The sequence below is a fragment of the Chlorocebus sabaeus genome, chromosome 20 (assembly GCF_047675955.1).
Source record: "Chlorocebus sabaeus isolate Y175 chromosome 20, mChlSab1.0.hap1, whole genome shotgun sequence".
NCBI lineage: Eukaryota > Metazoa > Chordata > Mammalia > Primates > Cercopithecidae > Chlorocebus > Chlorocebus sabaeus.
In genome coordinates, this window is record NC_132923.1 from 89,554,381 (window position 1) to 89,571,818 (window position 17,438).

General features: G+C 44.9%; 2 long non-coding RNA genes across 2 annotated transcripts in view; one reads left to right on the forward strand and one right to left on the reverse strand.

Annotated features, from left to right (window-relative positions):
• Positions 1 to 17,255, forward strand: part of LOC140709244 (uncharacterized) — a 29,896-nt gene extending 12,641 nt beyond the window's left edge. Inside the window, exon 4 of the long non-coding RNA XR_012089674.1 lies at positions 16,238 to 17,255. This is a non-coding gene — a long non-coding RNA (uncharacterized lncRNA). The remainder of the gene's footprint in view (positions 1 to 16,237) is intronic.
• LOC140709246 (uncharacterized) lies at positions 10,837 to 16,306 on the reverse strand. Its single transcript, XR_012089676.1, has 2 exons — positions 16,147 to 16,306; positions 10,837 to 16,098 (listed from the first exon to the last, which is right to left on the reverse strand). It is a non-coding gene; the product is annotated as an uncharacterized lncRNA (long non-coding RNA).
• Positions 17,256 to 17,438: the final 183 nt, after the last annotated feature.

Consider the following 17,438-nt stretch of genomic DNA (forward strand, 5'->3'; position numbering starts at 1 on the left):
GGGCATCAGATACTCCTAGGTTTGAGCTCTGTTTCTGCAATTATGACCATCTGTGTGGCTCTAAGTAAGTTAGCCTCTCTGAGCTTCAGTTTCCTCATTTGTAAAATAAGGATAATAGTACCTGCCTGTGATGTCATTCAGATGATTAAATGAGGTGATACACAGTAAAAGCTTAGCATGAGGTCTGACATATAAGTGATCTGCAAATGTCATTTATCATTATTTTATAGCATTATTAATTGAGATGAGGAAGAGGAGTCCAATGAGGTCATTGTTGGAATATTGAGGGGAGGTGTCAGGAAAGCCCTTTGTGAGGGACACAGCAACCTCAGCTCCCATTTCGGAGGCTACAGGCAGAGCTGGGGGACCGGTGAAGGAGGCTGTAGAAGGGCTTCTGCCCTGGGAGAAGCCAGACTGTCCTTTACAGCTCAGTGATAGGGAAGAGGTGGGAGTGAGCCTATAATTTGGGGGTTGGGCAGAGGGGTCTAGTTGGGACCCTGGCAAGTTAGCTTAGAGCAGCCAGCAAGGCCCCAAACCTTCCTCTATGGAAACAGCCTGAAGTTGAAGGGAGGAAGAGGCCAGCAGAGAAGCCCTCTGCATGTAGGTTGACCAACTCATCCCCATATGCCTAGAACTTTCTGGGTTAAGCACTGAAGATCTTATGTTCTGGGAAGCCCCTCAGTCCTGCACAAACCAGGCTGGTTGGTCAGATCCTGTCTGCTGGAGATCCTCTAGGTAGGGGCCTCTAGGAGGCCTGGTGTCCCAGTCTTGGGGATATCACCTAGGCCCATGGGTCTGCCCCATGGAGCTACCACCAGGGCAACCAGGCTTTACGTCTCATTGGTCAGGGACCGCAAAAGCCCCTCAGTGATCACAGGCTGCATGTCAGGGTCTAAGGACACAGTGTAGTGCTGAGTAGAACAGCCTCTTTCCAGAAACTGACTCAGTCCTTTGGGGAGTCAGTCTTGTGTTATCACCAGTGAGTAACATGATACCAATTTAGGTGCTCAAAACATATAAGGACTGCATTCATGCCTGAGATCTGTCTTCATCAAACCAAGCCTAGTACTGCAATTGCACCATTCACACTTCATTTGTTAGGTTTGAACCAATACGGACTGTGTTCCCAGAAGCTTTCCCCTGCCATGCATCCTCAGGATAAAGGAGTCCACAGTGCTTTCCTGAGGAGGAGAGAACTTTGGGAACCCCCTAACCCTGGGGTTAAGGGAGGAAGGAGCCATAATGGGAAGCCTGAGACACTTTGAGGACCTCACAATTGGGCCGGTGTGGTACTGAGTGGGGGCAAGAGTGAGCTTGCACTGGCATGTCATGACCGGAGATGATAAACTGATCACTTGTTTTATCCCCTTGTCCCTTAAGGGCCTTCTAAAATGACTGTTAAGGAATAAAAAATAAATAAATAAACCCACAGCAATAAAGATAATGGGTGAGGTAACCTCAGTTGACAAGATATTTCAACAAATTTCAGGACACTAAAAAGCAAATGGGCCAGGTGCAGTAGCTCACACCTGTAATCCCAACACTTTGGGAGGCTGAGGTGGGAGGATCACTTGTGTCCGCAAGGCAGAGGCTGCAGTGAGCCAAGATTGTGCCACTAAACCCCAGCCAGACCCTATCTCAAAAAAAAAAAAAAAAAAAAAAAAAAAAGAGCAAATGGAGGTAACAGATGCAGCAGGGCAGAGAAAACCTCAGTAGAGTGTGTGCAGAGATGACGGAGGGAGCACCCGGGCAGAACCAGCAAGACACAGAGCTTAAAGAGGGGATTGCGGCCGGGCGCGGTGGCTCAAGCCTGTAATCCCAGCACTTTGGGAGGCCGAGGTGGGTGGATCACGAGGTCAGGAGATCGAGACCATCCTGGCTAACACGGTGAAACCCCATCTCTACTAAAAATACAAAAAAATTAGCCGGGCGTGGTGGCAGGCGCCTGTAGTCCCAGCTACTCGGGAGGCTAAGGCAGGAGAATGGCGTGAACCCAGGAGGCGGAGCTTGCAGTGAGCCGAGATAGTGCCACTGCACTCCAGCCTGGGCGACAGAGCAAGACTCCGCCTCAAAAAAATAAATAAATAAAAAAAAAGAGGGGATTGCTTGGAAGTCTGTACATTGGGCAGTCTCTCCCCACCACTGCATGCAGAGCACTGGGAAAGATGGCATCTATGCTCCAGGTGGGAGATCAGGGGGTTTCTGGAGAAATCTAATGTCCCCAGAAGACATGCTCTGGCACTGGGGTGGGAGTGGAGAGAAGAAGTCCTCTACTCTAGTGACTGACTGACTGGTTGCCACTGGCAACCTAAGGCATACCAGCTAGTCAATGGGCTTTTTAGCTCTTCATTCCTAAATATGAATGGACAATCAAAGATGACCACACATTTGAGGAAAGCCTCCAAACTCAGAGAAAGACAAACAAATAAAATGGGCTCAGAGGAAATAGGAATAACACAAGAAACAAAAAAGAACTAAAAAATAGTTTTTTCCCTCTATTTACATTTTCCCAGGGATTCAAGGGGGCATTGTATGCATCAAATACAACTGGATGGTATGAGGAAAAAAGAAACAGAGACCGAGAGAGAGCTCTTGAAAATTCAAGAAATATATATGCTTTTAAATGTAATAGAATGTTGGCTGGGCACGGTGGCTCATGCCTGTAATCCTAGCACTTTGGGAGGCCAAGGCAGGCGGATCACCTGAGGTCAGGAGTTCAAGACCAGCCTGGCCAACATAGTGAAACCCAGTCTCTACTAAAAATACAAAAATTAGCCAGGCGTGGTGGCACATGCCTGTAGTCCCAGCTACTCAGGAGGCTGAGGCAGGAGAATTGCTTGAACCCGGGAGGTGGGGGTGGCGGTGAGCTGAGGTCGTGCCACTGCACTCCAGCCTGGGCGACAGAGTGAGACCCTGTCAAAAAAAAAAAAAAAGAGGGAGTCCGTATGTGTCACCATTGTGCAAAAAGCAAAGGAGCAATGCTCCTGTGTCTATGGAGTAGCCAAGGAGCTATGCTGCTCTGTCTATGGAGTAGCCTTTCTTTTGTTTCTCTACTTTCTTAATAAACTTGCTTTCACTTCACTCTATGGATTCATCCCAAATTCTTGCTTGTGCAAGATCCGAGAACCCTCTCTGGGGGTCTGGATTGGGACTCCTTTCCGGTAACATCTTCCTGGCAAACCATGAAGGGACTATACTGAAGAGACCCCCAATTCAAAGGAAAATTGCACGGCACCAATTGCCTGACTTTGGGACACAGTTGGAGATTCTGGTTATTTTGTCAAGGCTTTGACTGGAATGGCATGCTTTCAAATACAAACAGACTGCTTTAAGGAATCAAAGTTGAGTTACAGAGCAATTAAAGCCCCTCAGGAGAGCTGGCCTCCTACCTTGTCTACACAGTCACACTACAGGGTTCCTAACATATCAGATTGCCACTGCCTTCCTCTTCTGTAACTAAAGACGCTGTACTCGACAGATCAGCTGGCACTACCCAGATGGATAAACTAGCTCATCTGGTCTTGTGGCTCCTACCCAGAAACTGACTCAGGGCAAGAGGACAGCTTCGACTCCCTGTGATTTTATCTCCAACTGGATCAATCAGCACTCCCCACTTTCTGACCACCTACCCATCATTTTATCCTTAAAAACTGCAATCCCCAAGTTTTGGGGGAGACTGGTTTGAGTAATAATAAAACTCTGGTCTCCTGTAAAAAAAAAAAAAAAGAAAGAAAGAAAGAAAAAGGAAGCAGAGAGAGAGAGAGACAGAAAGAGAAAAAGAAAAGAAAGAAAAAAGAAAAAAGAAAGAGAAAGAAGCTATGTATATATGTATATAATATGCTTATTTATGCATTGAGTACCTAGGGGAAAAATATACAGGAAACCTGGCATTGCTTTTTTGAGGGGGGCTTTTGAACAGAGAGAATGGGGGTTGGATGAAGACCTAATTTTCACTGTTTGAAATCTTTACCATTTATTCTGCCTACATTAAGAAAAAAAAAGGCAGGAGAAGCATAATAAATATATAAAGGCAAATCTTAGAAGAAACGGCCGAGTCTGAACTCTTTCACATCATAGAAGGTGTCAGGCAGATGGAGGCTGTTGCTTTTTAACCATGATATGCAATACTTTGATGAGACCATTTTAAAAATTGTTTTTATTGTGGTAAAATAAGCATAACACAAAAATCACCCTTTAACTTTTTTTTTTTTGGAGTTTTTTTTTTTTTTTTTTTTTTTTTTTTGAGACGATGTCTTGCTCTGTTGCCCAGGCTGGAGTGCAATGGCACCATCTCGGCTCACTGCAACCTCTGCCTCCCAGGTTCAAGTGATCCTCCTGCCTCACCCTCCTAAGTAGCTGGGATTACAAACATGTGCCACGACACCTGGATAATTTTTGTATTTAGTAGAGACGGGGTTTCACCATGTTGACCAGGTTGGTCTTGAGCTCCTGACATCAAGTGATCCACCTGCTTTGGCCTCTCAAAGTGTTGGGATTACAGGCGTGAGCCACCACACCCAGCCCATTTAACCATTTTTAATTGTACAATTCAATGGCATTAAGTACATTCATGTTGTTACGCAAGCATTACCACCACTCATCTCCAGAACCTTTTACATCTTCCCAAACTGAAACTCCAAACCCATTAAGCAATCCTCCCATTCCCCAATCCTCCCAGCCCCTGGCAACCACCATTCTGCTTTCTGTCTCTATGAATCTGATTACTTATATATTTGGAATCATACAGTATTTTTATCTTTGTGACTGGCTTATTTTATGTAGCATAATGTCTTCAAGGTTCATCCGTATTGTAGCATGTGTCAGAATCAGCCTTTTTATGGATGAGTAATATTCAGATGAAACTATTTTTTATTTTTATTTTTATTTTTTGAGATGGAGTCTCGCTCTGTCACCCAGGCTGGAGTGCAGTGGCCGGATCTCAGCTCACCGCAAACTCCGCCTCCCGGGTTCACGCCATTCTCCGGCCTCAGCCTCCCGAGTAGCTGGGACTACAGGCGCCCGCCACCTCCCCGGCTAGTTTTTTGTATTTTTTTTAGTAGAGACGGGGTTTCACCGTGTTAGCCAGGATGGTCTCGATCTCCTGACCTCGTGATCCGCCCATCTCGGCCTCCCAAAGTGCTGGGATTACAGGCTTGAGCCACCGCGCCCGGCCGAAATTATTTTTTAAATAGAGGAATAGGAGGAGGAGGAAAAAAGGAGGATGTAGGTAGATAATAAGAGATGTCCTTGATCGGGCAATGATGTGCTGTTTGCCCGGCATATTAGTTTTCTATTGCTGCATAACAAATTATCACAAACAGCAGCTTAAAGCAGTCCTGTTTATTACCTCATAGTTCTGTAGTTCATATCTGGGTGGGTGCCACTAACTGGGATCTCTGCTCAAGTATTACAACATCTGAATCAAGATGTCAGTGGGGGCCGGGCGCAGCGGCTCACATCTGTAATCCCAGGACTTTGGGAGGCCGAGAGTGGCGTATCACTTGAGGTCAAGAGTTCAAGACCAGCCTAGCCAACATGGTGAAACCCTGTCTCTACTAAAAGTACAAAAATTAGTCAAGCCTGGTGGCATGCGCCTGTAGTCCCAGCTACTCAGGAGGCTGAGGCAGGAGAATTGCTTGAACCTGGGAGGTGGAGGTTGCAGTGAGCCAAGATTGTGACAGTGCACTCCAGCCTGGGTGACAGAGCGAGACTCCATCTTAAAAAAAAAAAAAAAAGATGTCAGCGGGGCTGGGCTGTCATCTATGTCATCTAGAAGCTCTTCCAGCCTCTTTCACACTGTTGGCAGAATGTTCCTTCCAGCTCCGGAACTGAGGTCCTCATTTCCTTGCTGTCGGCCAGGGGTGAGTGGAGCTCCTAGAAGCCATTCTCCCTTCCTTGCACATGCTCCCACTCCCTTCAAAGCAAGTAACGGCAGGTCAAGTACTTCTCATGCCTTGATTCTGACTTCCTTCTCTCTTACCAGCCAGAGAAAACTCACTTTTAATGAACCCATGGGATTTGATTGGGCCCACCCAGTTAATCTATCTTTTGCCACATACCATAACATAACCACAGGTTCAACACACACTCAAAGGGGAGGGCACTTTACAAGGGTGAGGGTCACTGGTGACATCATAGAACTCAGCCTGCCCCGATGACCTTCACCCTTGGATAATTAGCTCTTCTGTGGAATATGTTATATTACATGGCAAGAATTTTGCAGATGCAATTAAGGTTACTAACCAGTTGACTTAAGATAGGGAGATTAACCAGGTAGGCCTAAGATAATCATGTGAGCCCTTTAAAAGCAGAGTTTTGTCCAGCTGGTGACAGAAAAGAAAGTCAGAAATTCAAAGCATGAAGACTCTATCTTGAAAGTGGAGAGTGCACATGGAAGGGACCCTAGAGCAGCCTCTAGTGCCAATGCCACCCCATGGCCAGCAGTGACCAAGGTAATGGGGACTTGCTAGGAATTGGATTCTGCCAACAATGTGAATGAGCTTGGAAGTGATTCTTTCCCAGGGCCTCTGAATGAGAGCCAGGCCCAGCTGAAGCCTTGATTTCAGACTTGCCATACTGTGGGCAGAGAACACAGTCAAGCCTGCGCAGACTTCTGACCTACAGAATTGTGAGGTAATAAACGATGGTTTTTTTGTTTTTGTTTTTTGAGATAGACTCTTGCTCTGTTGCCCAGGCTGGAGTGCAGGGTCACGATCTCGGCTCACTGCAACCTCTGCCTCCTGGGTTCAAGCAATTCTCCTGCCTCAGCCTCCCAAGTAGCTGGGACTACAGGCAGGTGCCACCATGTGCTACTTTTTTTTTGTATTTTCAGCAGAGACGGGGTTTCACCATGTTAGCCAGGATGGTCTTGATCTCCTGACCTTGTGATTTGCCTGCCTCAGCCTCCCAACGCGCTGGGATTACAGGTGTGAGCCACCACACCTGGCAATGGATGTTGTTTTAAGTCACTAAGTTTATGGTGATTTATTATGTAGCAAAAGAAAATTTATACACCTGGCTGTCCCCCTACCGGTCTGCTCCCAAAACTCTTTATTTTGTTTGTCTTCCAAGAGGTGTTTTAGACTAGACTGCAGACAGGCAGACCTGGGTTAGAACTTTTCCTCTATAAGGATTTGCAGTCATGAGCACAGTAAACATTCACTAAACAGCAGGTGGAATGATTGTTTTTATACTCGTACTCCCTCTCTAATTGATCCCAATTCCCTGCGCCCACTTCTCTGGAAAGTTTACACACTCTCCCCTGCACTTTGCACTTATTCTACTACTGCATTATCAGAAGTTGCCACAGCCCCTGTCATGATGAAAGAGCTCTGAGAATATGGAAGAACACAGTGGAACTTTCTGGACGTCTGAGCTATCCAGTGAAGAGGGCTGCTCAGGGAGGGGTGAGTTATCTGTTGCTAGAGTAGCTACCTGTTAGGGATGCTGGAAGGGGTTGACTTCATGACATCTTGAGTCTGCCTCTAGCTTGTGTTTTGAAGCTGACATTTTGTGTTGGAGGGGGACATGGGGTGGGGGGGATTTTCTTTTTTTTTTTTTAGATAGAGTCTCTCTCTGTTGCCCAGGCTGGAGTGCAGTGGCGTGATCTCAGATCACTGCAACCTCCACCTCCCAGGTTCAAGAGATTCTCCTTTCTCAGCCTCCCAAGTAACTGGGATTACAGGCGTGAGCCACTGCACCGAGCCTGGCATTTGTTTTATTGAAAAAAAAAAAAAATATATATATATATATATACACACACACACACACACACACACACACACACGCCAGGAAGCAGGTGCTAGAAGGTGAGAGCTGGGCGCGGTGGCTCAAGCCTGTAATCCCAGCACTTTGGGAGGCCGAGATGGGCGGATCACGAGGTCAGGAGATCGAGACCATCCTGGCTAACACGGTGAAACCCCGTCTCTACTAAAACATACAAAAAATTAGCTGGGCGAGGTGACGGGCGCCTGCAGTCCCAGCTACTGGGGAGGCTGAGGCAGGAGAATGGCGTGAACCCGGGAGGCGGAGCTTGCAGTGAGCTGAGATCCGGCCACTGCACTCCAGCCTGGGTGACAGAGCGACTCCGTCTCAAAAAACAAAAAAGAAGGTGAGCGACCTCTCCAGCTGGGGTTAGCAGGGAAGGCAGAGTCAGGTATTAGGGTGGGGCATTAATTCATTCACTGAATTACTTGAACATGTATTCTTGACTCTGGCAGTCTTGCACTGGGAGATTCTGAAATAGACTGAAATGTAGGTGAGATTTTGACAGCTGCTCCTGTGGAAGAAGTTCCAGGTAGAAGTCACATCATGATCAAGACCTGACAGATCCAGTTCTCCATGGAGCAGCCACAGGACAAGCAGGGAGTTCTGCTAGGAGGGAGGAGGGATGAGACTTGTGGTTGTTTCGGTGGTGTGGGACAGGGAAAAGATGAGAGTGAGCACAGTGGATCCTGGAAGGTTGGGGCTGGGATCAAGGAGTCTCCTAGTTCTGTGCAGGGATCCAGAACAGGGAGATGCAGGCTTGTGGGTACAGAAAAAATTGACCAGCTGGCAGAAGCCATGAAAGGTGGATGCAGGATGGATCCTGGGCGCCTCTTGGTGGCCATACTGATAACTACACCTGGTAACACCCGGACAGCCAGTGCCCAGCTGATGGACTGCTTCATTTAACTCTGCACTGGGAGGACACACACACCTACCCCGGTCTATCTCTCATTGCAGTAAGAATGATTTGTGTAAATGCATCTGTGCCTGAGACTGTGTGTCTGTGATGCCCAAATGCGTTGGTATATACTTGTGTGTGAGTGTATGTATGTTTATTTGTGTGTCTGAGAATATGTCTATCGGTGCTGGTGACTGGGCACATGTGCAAGTTGTGCATGCTTGTATGTACTAGGTGCTAGTGTGTAAGTATGCATTTGGGCATGCACTAATGCCAAAACATGCCTCTGTATGTGTATGTTTGTGTATCTGTTGATATGATCTCTTGTGTGCTTGTGTCTGAGTGCATGTGTGCTAATTTAAGTGTATGGGGTTTGGCTTTCTGTTACACATTGAAATAGTTAAGCTCGATAATCTTATTGTTTGTTTAAAGTTTGCTCTTGGATGCAGGCCTGTTCCAGAATAACTAGCAGATGCGAAAAGCATCCATTATGTATTTTTGCAATTAGCCGAAAACCAGAAACTTTTCTTAAATAACAGACACAATTCTGTGGGTTGCTTATTGCTGGGAGCCACCTCCTCTTGTGCCCAGCCCCAACCCTGGCCAAGCCAGAGAGGGTTTGCAAACTGTCCCTAGTGAGATGGAAAAACCATTAAGGGTTTCAGAATACAGCTCAAGGGATAGCTTACAGTGAAGAGGAGGAAGAGGAGAAAAACGGAGCAGCCTCCTAAATCTAAAAAGGCCTTGTCAAACTGACTCATCCAGCCCAGCTTTCTAGTCTGAACTCAGCTAAACAGACACTGGATAAAATTCACCTTCCTTTACCTGTTATGAAAGGTTTATCACTTTCTTTGCATACTCCTATCTCCCATTATTTGGTGCATGGACCCTCACCCCCTCCAGCTAAGTGGGTCTCTCCTGTCCCTCACTGCCATCTTTTTGCTACTGCTGTTTCTCTCTTTTCCAATGCAAATTGGGCACCGCCTGCCCACCAACAGCATTAATGCCAGTAAACTTTGTTAAGCACCTATCCCAGGCACTGGGGAGGACACCCAGGGAGGCGGTGGGAGGCAGAAACAGAGGCTTAGGGAAACTTCTCAGTATTTGGGTTCTTATGGTAAGGCACAGATCCTCATGATGCCCCTTAGCCTTTCCTCCCCACTTGTATATACAGGGAACTCTTATGTGTCAGACAGTATGTTGGGAATTCCAGGTGGACTTCAGACTTTGATACCTACTTGAAGATGATGATCCCCAAACCACAGAATCTCCAGAGTGAAAGAGTAAAGCATCCTGCCAAATAAGCATCCAGGACCTGCGTGCACACTTCCAGCGACAGAGATCATGTCCTCAGGCACTCCAATTCATTGTTGGGCGGCTCTAACCTAGACGGTCTTCCTTATGTCGTTTCCACTGCCCTAGTTCTGCCCTCAAGCCCACATTGAATACATCTACTCCACCTCCCTTCAGAGGATTGCAGACAGTGGTGGTAGTCCCCTGGCTTCTCCTCACCATTTTGTTTTTGTTTTTGATACGGAGTCTCACTCTGTCACCAGGCTGGAGTACAGTGGTGCAACTTTGGCTCACTGCAGCTTCCACCTCTCGGGTTCAAGCAATTCTCCTGCCTCAGCCTCCTAAGTAGCTGGGACTACAGGCACGAGCCACCACGCCTGGTTAATGTTTTGTATTTTTAGTAGAGAAAGGGTTTCACCATGTTGGCCAGGTTGGTCTCGAACTCCTGACCTCAAGTGATCCACCTGCCTTGGCCTCCCAAAGTGCTGGGATTACAGACATGAGCCACCGTGCCTGGCCTCTCCTCACCTTTAAAGACAGTGGCAGCTGCTAAGTAAGTTAATAGAAAGCCCCCTATGCCAAGCTGCCATCCATGTGACAACTCCCTTAGTGAGAGAATATCCGTGATACTGTTGCAGTGCTTCCCTCTCACTCTGTGAGCTCAAGAATGGCAGCAGACTAAGGAGCGGTTTAATTTGTGACCTTTCACTATGGTTTGTCACCAACTGTCAATTCAGCAAACACTAATTACCTACTCTGTACTAGACACTGTGGATAAAAAGACCAAGACTTTTTTTTTTCAACTTTTATTTTAGATTCAGGGAGTACATGTGCAGGTCTGTTAATGGTTATACTGCATGATGCTAAGGTTTGGAGTACAATTGATCCTGTTACCCAGGTAGTGAGCATCATTCCCAATAGGTAGTTTTTCCTTTGCCTCTCACTCTTTTGCAGCCCCCAGTGTCTATTGTTCTCATCTTTGTGTCCATGTGTACCCAATGCTTAGCTCCCACTTTTAAGTGAGAACATGTATTTACTTTTCTGTTCCTGTATTAATTCGCTTAGGATAATGGCCTCCAGCTGTATTCATGTTGCTGCAAAGGGCATACTTTTGGGATTTTTTATGGCTGCACAGTATTCCAGGGTGTGTATGTACCACCTTTTCTTTATGCAGTCAACTGCTGAAGGGCACCTGACTTGATTCCATGTCTTTGCTATTGTGTATAGTGCTGTGATGAACTTATATGAGTGAATGCGTCAAAAAGACCAACACTTGATCCCTTGCCCACAAAGATACAAGGCTGTGAGTTTTCATTATCTGCTCTGATCACTTTGTTTACTACGGTGGTTCTCAAAGTATCAATATCAGTATCACTTCACACATAAAAGAAATGCAGGGCCGGAGCGTGGCTCACGCCTATAATCTCAGCACTTTAGGAGGCAGAGGCAGGTGGATCACGAGGTCAAGAGATCGAGACCAACCTGGCTAACATGGTGAAACCCCATCTCTACTAAAAATACAAAAATTAGTTGGGTGTGGTGCTGCATGCCTGTAGTCCCAGCTACTCAGAAGGCTGAGGCAGGAGAATCACTTGAACCCAGGAGGCAGACGGCAGTGAGCCAAGATCGTGCCACTGCACTCCAGCCTGGCAACAGAGCGAGACCCCGTTTCAAATAAATAAATAAATAAATAAATAAATACATAAATAAATAAATAAGAGGCCAGGCGCGGTGGTTCATGCCTCCAATCCCAGCACTTGGGAGGCCACGGCGGGGGGATCACTTGAAGTCAGGAGTTTTGAGACCAGCCTGGCCAACATGGTGAAACCCCGTCTCTACTGAAAATACAAAATTTATCTGGGTGTGGTGGCATGTGCCTGTAGACCCAGCTACTGGGGAGGCTGAGGCAGAATCACTTGAACCCGGGAGGCAGAGGTAGCAGTGAACCAAGACTGCACCACTGCACTCCAGCCTGAGTGACAGAGTGAGACTCTGTCTGAAAACTCAAATAAAATAAAATAAATTAAATTAGAATTTCTGGGGGTAGGGCCTGAGGCAATGATTCTTGTTTTAAATATAGTTTAAAAGACCTTCAACAAATGCTGAGCACACTGAATGAAATCCTGTTACATAGTAACATAGTGCTTCTGGAGTATCACAGGATACTATTTTGCTTTTCCAAGTGTTTGTTAGGAATGACTGAGGTAAAAGCATGTTGGTTGCCAGGCACGGTGGCTCAGTGGCTCACACTTGTAATCCCAACATGTTGGGAGGCCAAGACAGGCAGATCACTTGAGTTCAGGAGTTTAAGACCAGCCCGGGCAACATGTCTCTATAATTTTTTTTTTTTAATTAGCTGGGCGTGGTGGTACATGCATGTGGTCCCACCTACTCGGAAAGCTGAGGTGGGAGGGTCGCTTGGGCCTGATCAAGGGCAGAGGTTGCAGTTGGGCAACAGAGCCACACCCTGTCCTTTTTTTTTTTTTTTTAAGGAAAAAACAAAACAAAACAAAACATGTTGGCTTTCAGGAGTAAGAGCTGGGAGAAAGGAGAATTGGGTTCTAGGCCTAGTTCTGCTCCTAACTGTCTGGAGGGCTTTGAAGCGGACACTTTCCATCTTTCAATATACAAACATTTATCTATCTACTTTGTGCCAGGTTAATAAGACAATAGAGAAGTCCTACTAAGACTTCTGAAATCTCTTTCCCATTTTTGAATGGACTCCATTGATTAAGAACCACAACACACAGCTATAGAGGAGAAGGCAGGCTAAAAACATCTAACTTTATTCTTTTCGAATTTAATAAGCAGGTGTTAAAGTGCTTAGGATGTACTATAATCTTAAAAGGCTTCAAGTAGAAATTTATATTAAGTCATTTCAAATCTGTGGCATGAACAAAAACTGTCTAAAGCCTTCATAAAGTAGAGATTTTCCATGTCCTGACATAGTAATAGTGAAACAGAGGTACAATAGATAAAAAAAATCTATCAACATAGATTGAACTATGGATGGGTGGGTGAGATTTTTCGCCCATTGTTTTCTTATCCCTTTCTTTTTTCCCTCTGAGATAGTCACACTTTAAGTCTTTTCATGAGTTCTGTACTGAAAAAAGAGGGAAGCTGATGGGGTCCCAGTACTTTATGATTATCAGCGCCCAATCTTCGGGGGAACGAAAATAGAATCCTAAGGAGATCACAAGCAGACTCTACTGGGATCCAAAGTTCAGTGATATGACTTGTAGCTACAGCTACTGCCAAAATTATCTTTCCTTTTCAGTTTATTTTTTCAACAAATATTTATTGAGTGCCTACTATGTGCAGGCACTGGTCTAGGTATTGGAAAACAGGAATAAACAAGGTAAGTGCTCTTCTAGCACTTAAAATCTAGAGGGGAAATCAACAATAAGTAAAAGTAACTTCACATGGTGATATATACAATGAGAAAATAAACAAGGGTAATAGACTAGTGATGGGAAGCATGGCGGGGTATTAGAGGTCACGTTGCCTTATTACAGATAGGTAGCAGGAGCTACTAGAGAGACAGGAGGCAGATCTTTTTTTTTCTTTCTTTTTTTGAGACAGAGTCTCGCTCTCAGGCAGGAGTGTAGGACTACAGGCGTGAGATACCGTGCCCGGCCTGGGAGGCAGATCTTTCAGGCCCAGAGGTCTGGGTTCTAGTCCCAAACCCACCACTCTCTAGCACAAAGATTGTGTCAACTGACTTGAACTCTTTGGGCCTCAGTTTAATCATCCTTGAAACCGGAAAATCACCATTCCAACCTGCCTCAGAATTGCTGGGAAAACAAAATCACAGAGGTAAAAAAAGTTTGCCAGCATTAAAAGCACTATACAGGAACACAATCAGCTAAGAAACCACTGGATTTGAACTTATCTAGTAAGCCTGTTGAGGGCAGTGGGTGTGTATTAAGTGACTATTGTATCCCCGATGTCTCAAACATATTTTGAATGAATGGCCAGCCAATTTTTGTAATGTGATTATTTTGGTGCTATTGTCATCCCTTGGTCCGGTGACAGACGCATGGCCTAGGAAGATGTGGACTACCTGCAACAAATCTGATTCCAGTCACAGGGGTCAGCATCTCTGAAAATTATCTTGCTAACAACCAGTTAGCTAAATTAAAATAACAGACCCTTGCATGAATGTGATTACAGACTGTGGTAATATCTTCTATGTGTACCTAGCTATTATTTCACCAACTAGCCATAATCTGTGTCATATAAAACAATGATTTAGCTGCTGACAATAAACAGCTACTTTCTTAAGTCAAATACATAAACAAAACTCAGAAATAGCCACAAAATTACTGAAACCACAAGTTAAAGATAAATGAAGATAGATTGTGTTAAGGAAATCACATTCCTGAACCCCATTTTCATCAACAAAATACTCATGGAGAGAAGTGCGAGTGTGGTCTGTGAACATGAAGACTTTTGAACAGATTAAGACACAGTGTTTTGGGAGTGATTATTGATAGAATAAGAAAGTTCCAGCAAGAACCATCATGTCCTCTCTGGCTGGTGGCTGAGCTGTGTGTCTCCTCCGCTGCCACCATTTAAAAAAAAAAAAAAGAATAAAAAAGAAGCATCGTGTATAAAGTAGAACTGGAGCATTGTGTATAAAGTAAAACTAGATGGAACAAAACCTGCTTCTCTATACAAATGGTTTTACTCATCCCATCACATCCCCTGCGTTTCAGAATTTCCATTTGCACACAGTAGCAGCAGCTGCAAGTCCAGGAGTTATCCTTTCCCCAGACATCACTTATCCAGACCTAAGTAAAGGCCTTAAACAGAGAAAGGAAGGAATATAGATATAGTCTGTGCTCAATCGTCTTTGATACTGAATATGACATGGGCATTCTGAGTTATTTTGGAACCAGGGGGATTTTGATGTAGCTGTTTCAACTTGTTCATTTTAATGTGGGAATATTTTGACCCAATCAAAAATTAGTCTTTATTTATTTATTTATTTTGAGACAGAGTCTCGATCTGTTGCCCAAGCTACAGCGCGGTGCATGATCTCAGCTCACTGCAACTTCCACCTCCCAGGCTCAAGTGATTCTCCTACCTCAGCCTCCTGAGTAGCTGGGACTACAGGCGCACACTACCACGCCTGGCTAATTTTATATATTTTTAGTAGATACAGGGTTTCACCATGTTGGCCAGGCTGGTCTCAAACTCCTGACCTCAAGTGATCTGCAGGCCTCAGTGTGCTGGGATTACAGGCGTGAGCCACCACACCCAGCCCCTAAAAAATGAGTCTTTAAACTTCAGCATTTTCCCCCTCCGAATCATGTAAATAATGTATCATTTGACTGTTATCCCAGTTGAGGACAGAACAATGGTACTGCTTATTGTGCACCTGGTAATTAAAAAGAAAACTGTGACATTTTGACAAGGACATTTTGATGCAGTCTCTTCACAATCATACCTACAAGACTGGCCAAGTGTTGGCAGCTATTTTGGAGCCATTTGTGAAAATCCTTTTTCATAAAACTAACAAACAACTTAGGGTGAGCCATGCACACACTTTGTCCTTTTAAGTACCAACTAATGAACCTATTCATTTTCTTTCCCTTCTGGAAGTTCTTGGAGCCAAGCAGCTATAAGAAAGACAGTTCAACTCACAGTCCTCAAAGGGCTGCAAAGGCTTAGACACTAGCAAGGAAACTTACTCAGTTCAGGGTTTTTTTGGAAGCTAATCTTGAGACCACATACTTTTTTTTTTTTTTTTTTTTTTTTAATGTCATAAAAATAGCTACTGAGAGTACATTTCTTCCAGAAAGCCTTCAAAACAGTAGTGTAAGAACATTCCCAAAGCTCACATTCATGGCTTTTTAAAAATTTTGCTTTCTCTTTTAATATGTGGTTCTTCAATTAAATGAGGATGCATATGTGGTATGCTGCTTAACTGCTTGATTTCATTGTGTGGAAGACAATTGTTAGAATGTATCTGTGATTATCTAACATTAGGGCTGGGATGTGGGAAAGCGTCTGGTAACCTGTCTCTGCAGATGCTTTTACTCTGGATGGTGTCAAAGGCTAGTGTTCACAAGTTGCATACAGGTTACTTCGAAATGTATCATAAATAAAAAATTATATTCTGTAGCTGAAAGAACCTCACCTACAGAAATGTTCTGATGTATTACCCTTGTCTCCCTAAGAACCTCACCTACAGAAATGTTCTGATGTATTACCCTTGTCTCCCTAAATAAGACAAAATAATTAAAATCTCTTCTCTTACCCTCTTTGTTTCAGGAGGACAAAGCCATGAAGGAAAAGCCTCATTGAAGAAGAACCTAAGAGAAGCAGGTTCTGCTCTAAATAACTCCCATAGGCTGGGCGCGGTGGCTCACGCCTGTAATCCCAGCACTTTGGGAGGCTGAGGCGGGTGGATCACGAGGTCAGGAGATTGAGACCATCCTGGCGAACACAGTGAAACCCCGTCTCTACTAAAAATACAAAAAAAAATTAGCCGGGTGTGGTGGCGGGCGCCTGTAGTCCCAGCTTCTAGGGAGGCTGAGGCAGGAGAATGGCGTGAACCCGGAAGGCAGCAGAGCTTGCAGTGAGCGGAGATCGCGCCACTGCACTCCAACCTGGGCGACAGAGCGAGACTCCGTCTCAAAAAACAAACAAACAAACAAACAAACAAAGAACTCCCATAAAGGCATTCCCATAAAGGTGTGAACCTGAGTGATAATCTAGATATGGTACGGTTCACATCAGGTATATGGCAGCAGCCAGAAATTCAACTTCGTCCTTCGGCTCTCTCACAACAGGAAAGATAGTGACCTTCCAGGCTTATCTGAGGTCCAAGAGTAACATCACAAACACAGTAACTACACCCAGCCAAAGAAAAGCATACCTGAATCCAAGTGAGTATTTACATTGGCCTCAGGGATGAGGAAATAAAGGAGTAAGTGATTAGGACCATTGTTTTCCTTTCTCTTTGGTACAAAATTAATGAGCTTCCTTTCTTTCATTAAAAATAAATGTTTACAATTAAGGAACACTTAATTTAGCAGAAGTATGCAGGTGGGCTAGGGAGAACTGAAATAGAATACATAAGAATGATTAAAGTTAACCAACAGAAGACATTGGAAGGTCTATCTATATCAAATGTTTTAGAAAACAAACAAACAAACAAAAAACAAAAACAAAACCTCCTAGAAGGCAGAAAATATTTTTTGTTTGTTTGTTTATTTGAGACGGAGTCTCATTCTGTCACCCATGCTGACGTGCAGTGGCGCAATCTTGGCTCACTGCAAGCTCTGCCTCCCGGATTTACGCCATTCTCCTGCCTCAGCCTCCCGAGTAGCTGGGACTACAGGCGCCTGCCACCTCGCCCGGCTAGTTTTTTGTATTTTTTTAGTAGAGACAGCGTTTCACCGTGTTAGCCAGGATGGTCTCGATCTCCTGACTTCGTGATCCGCCCGTCTCGGCCTCCCAAAGTGCTGGG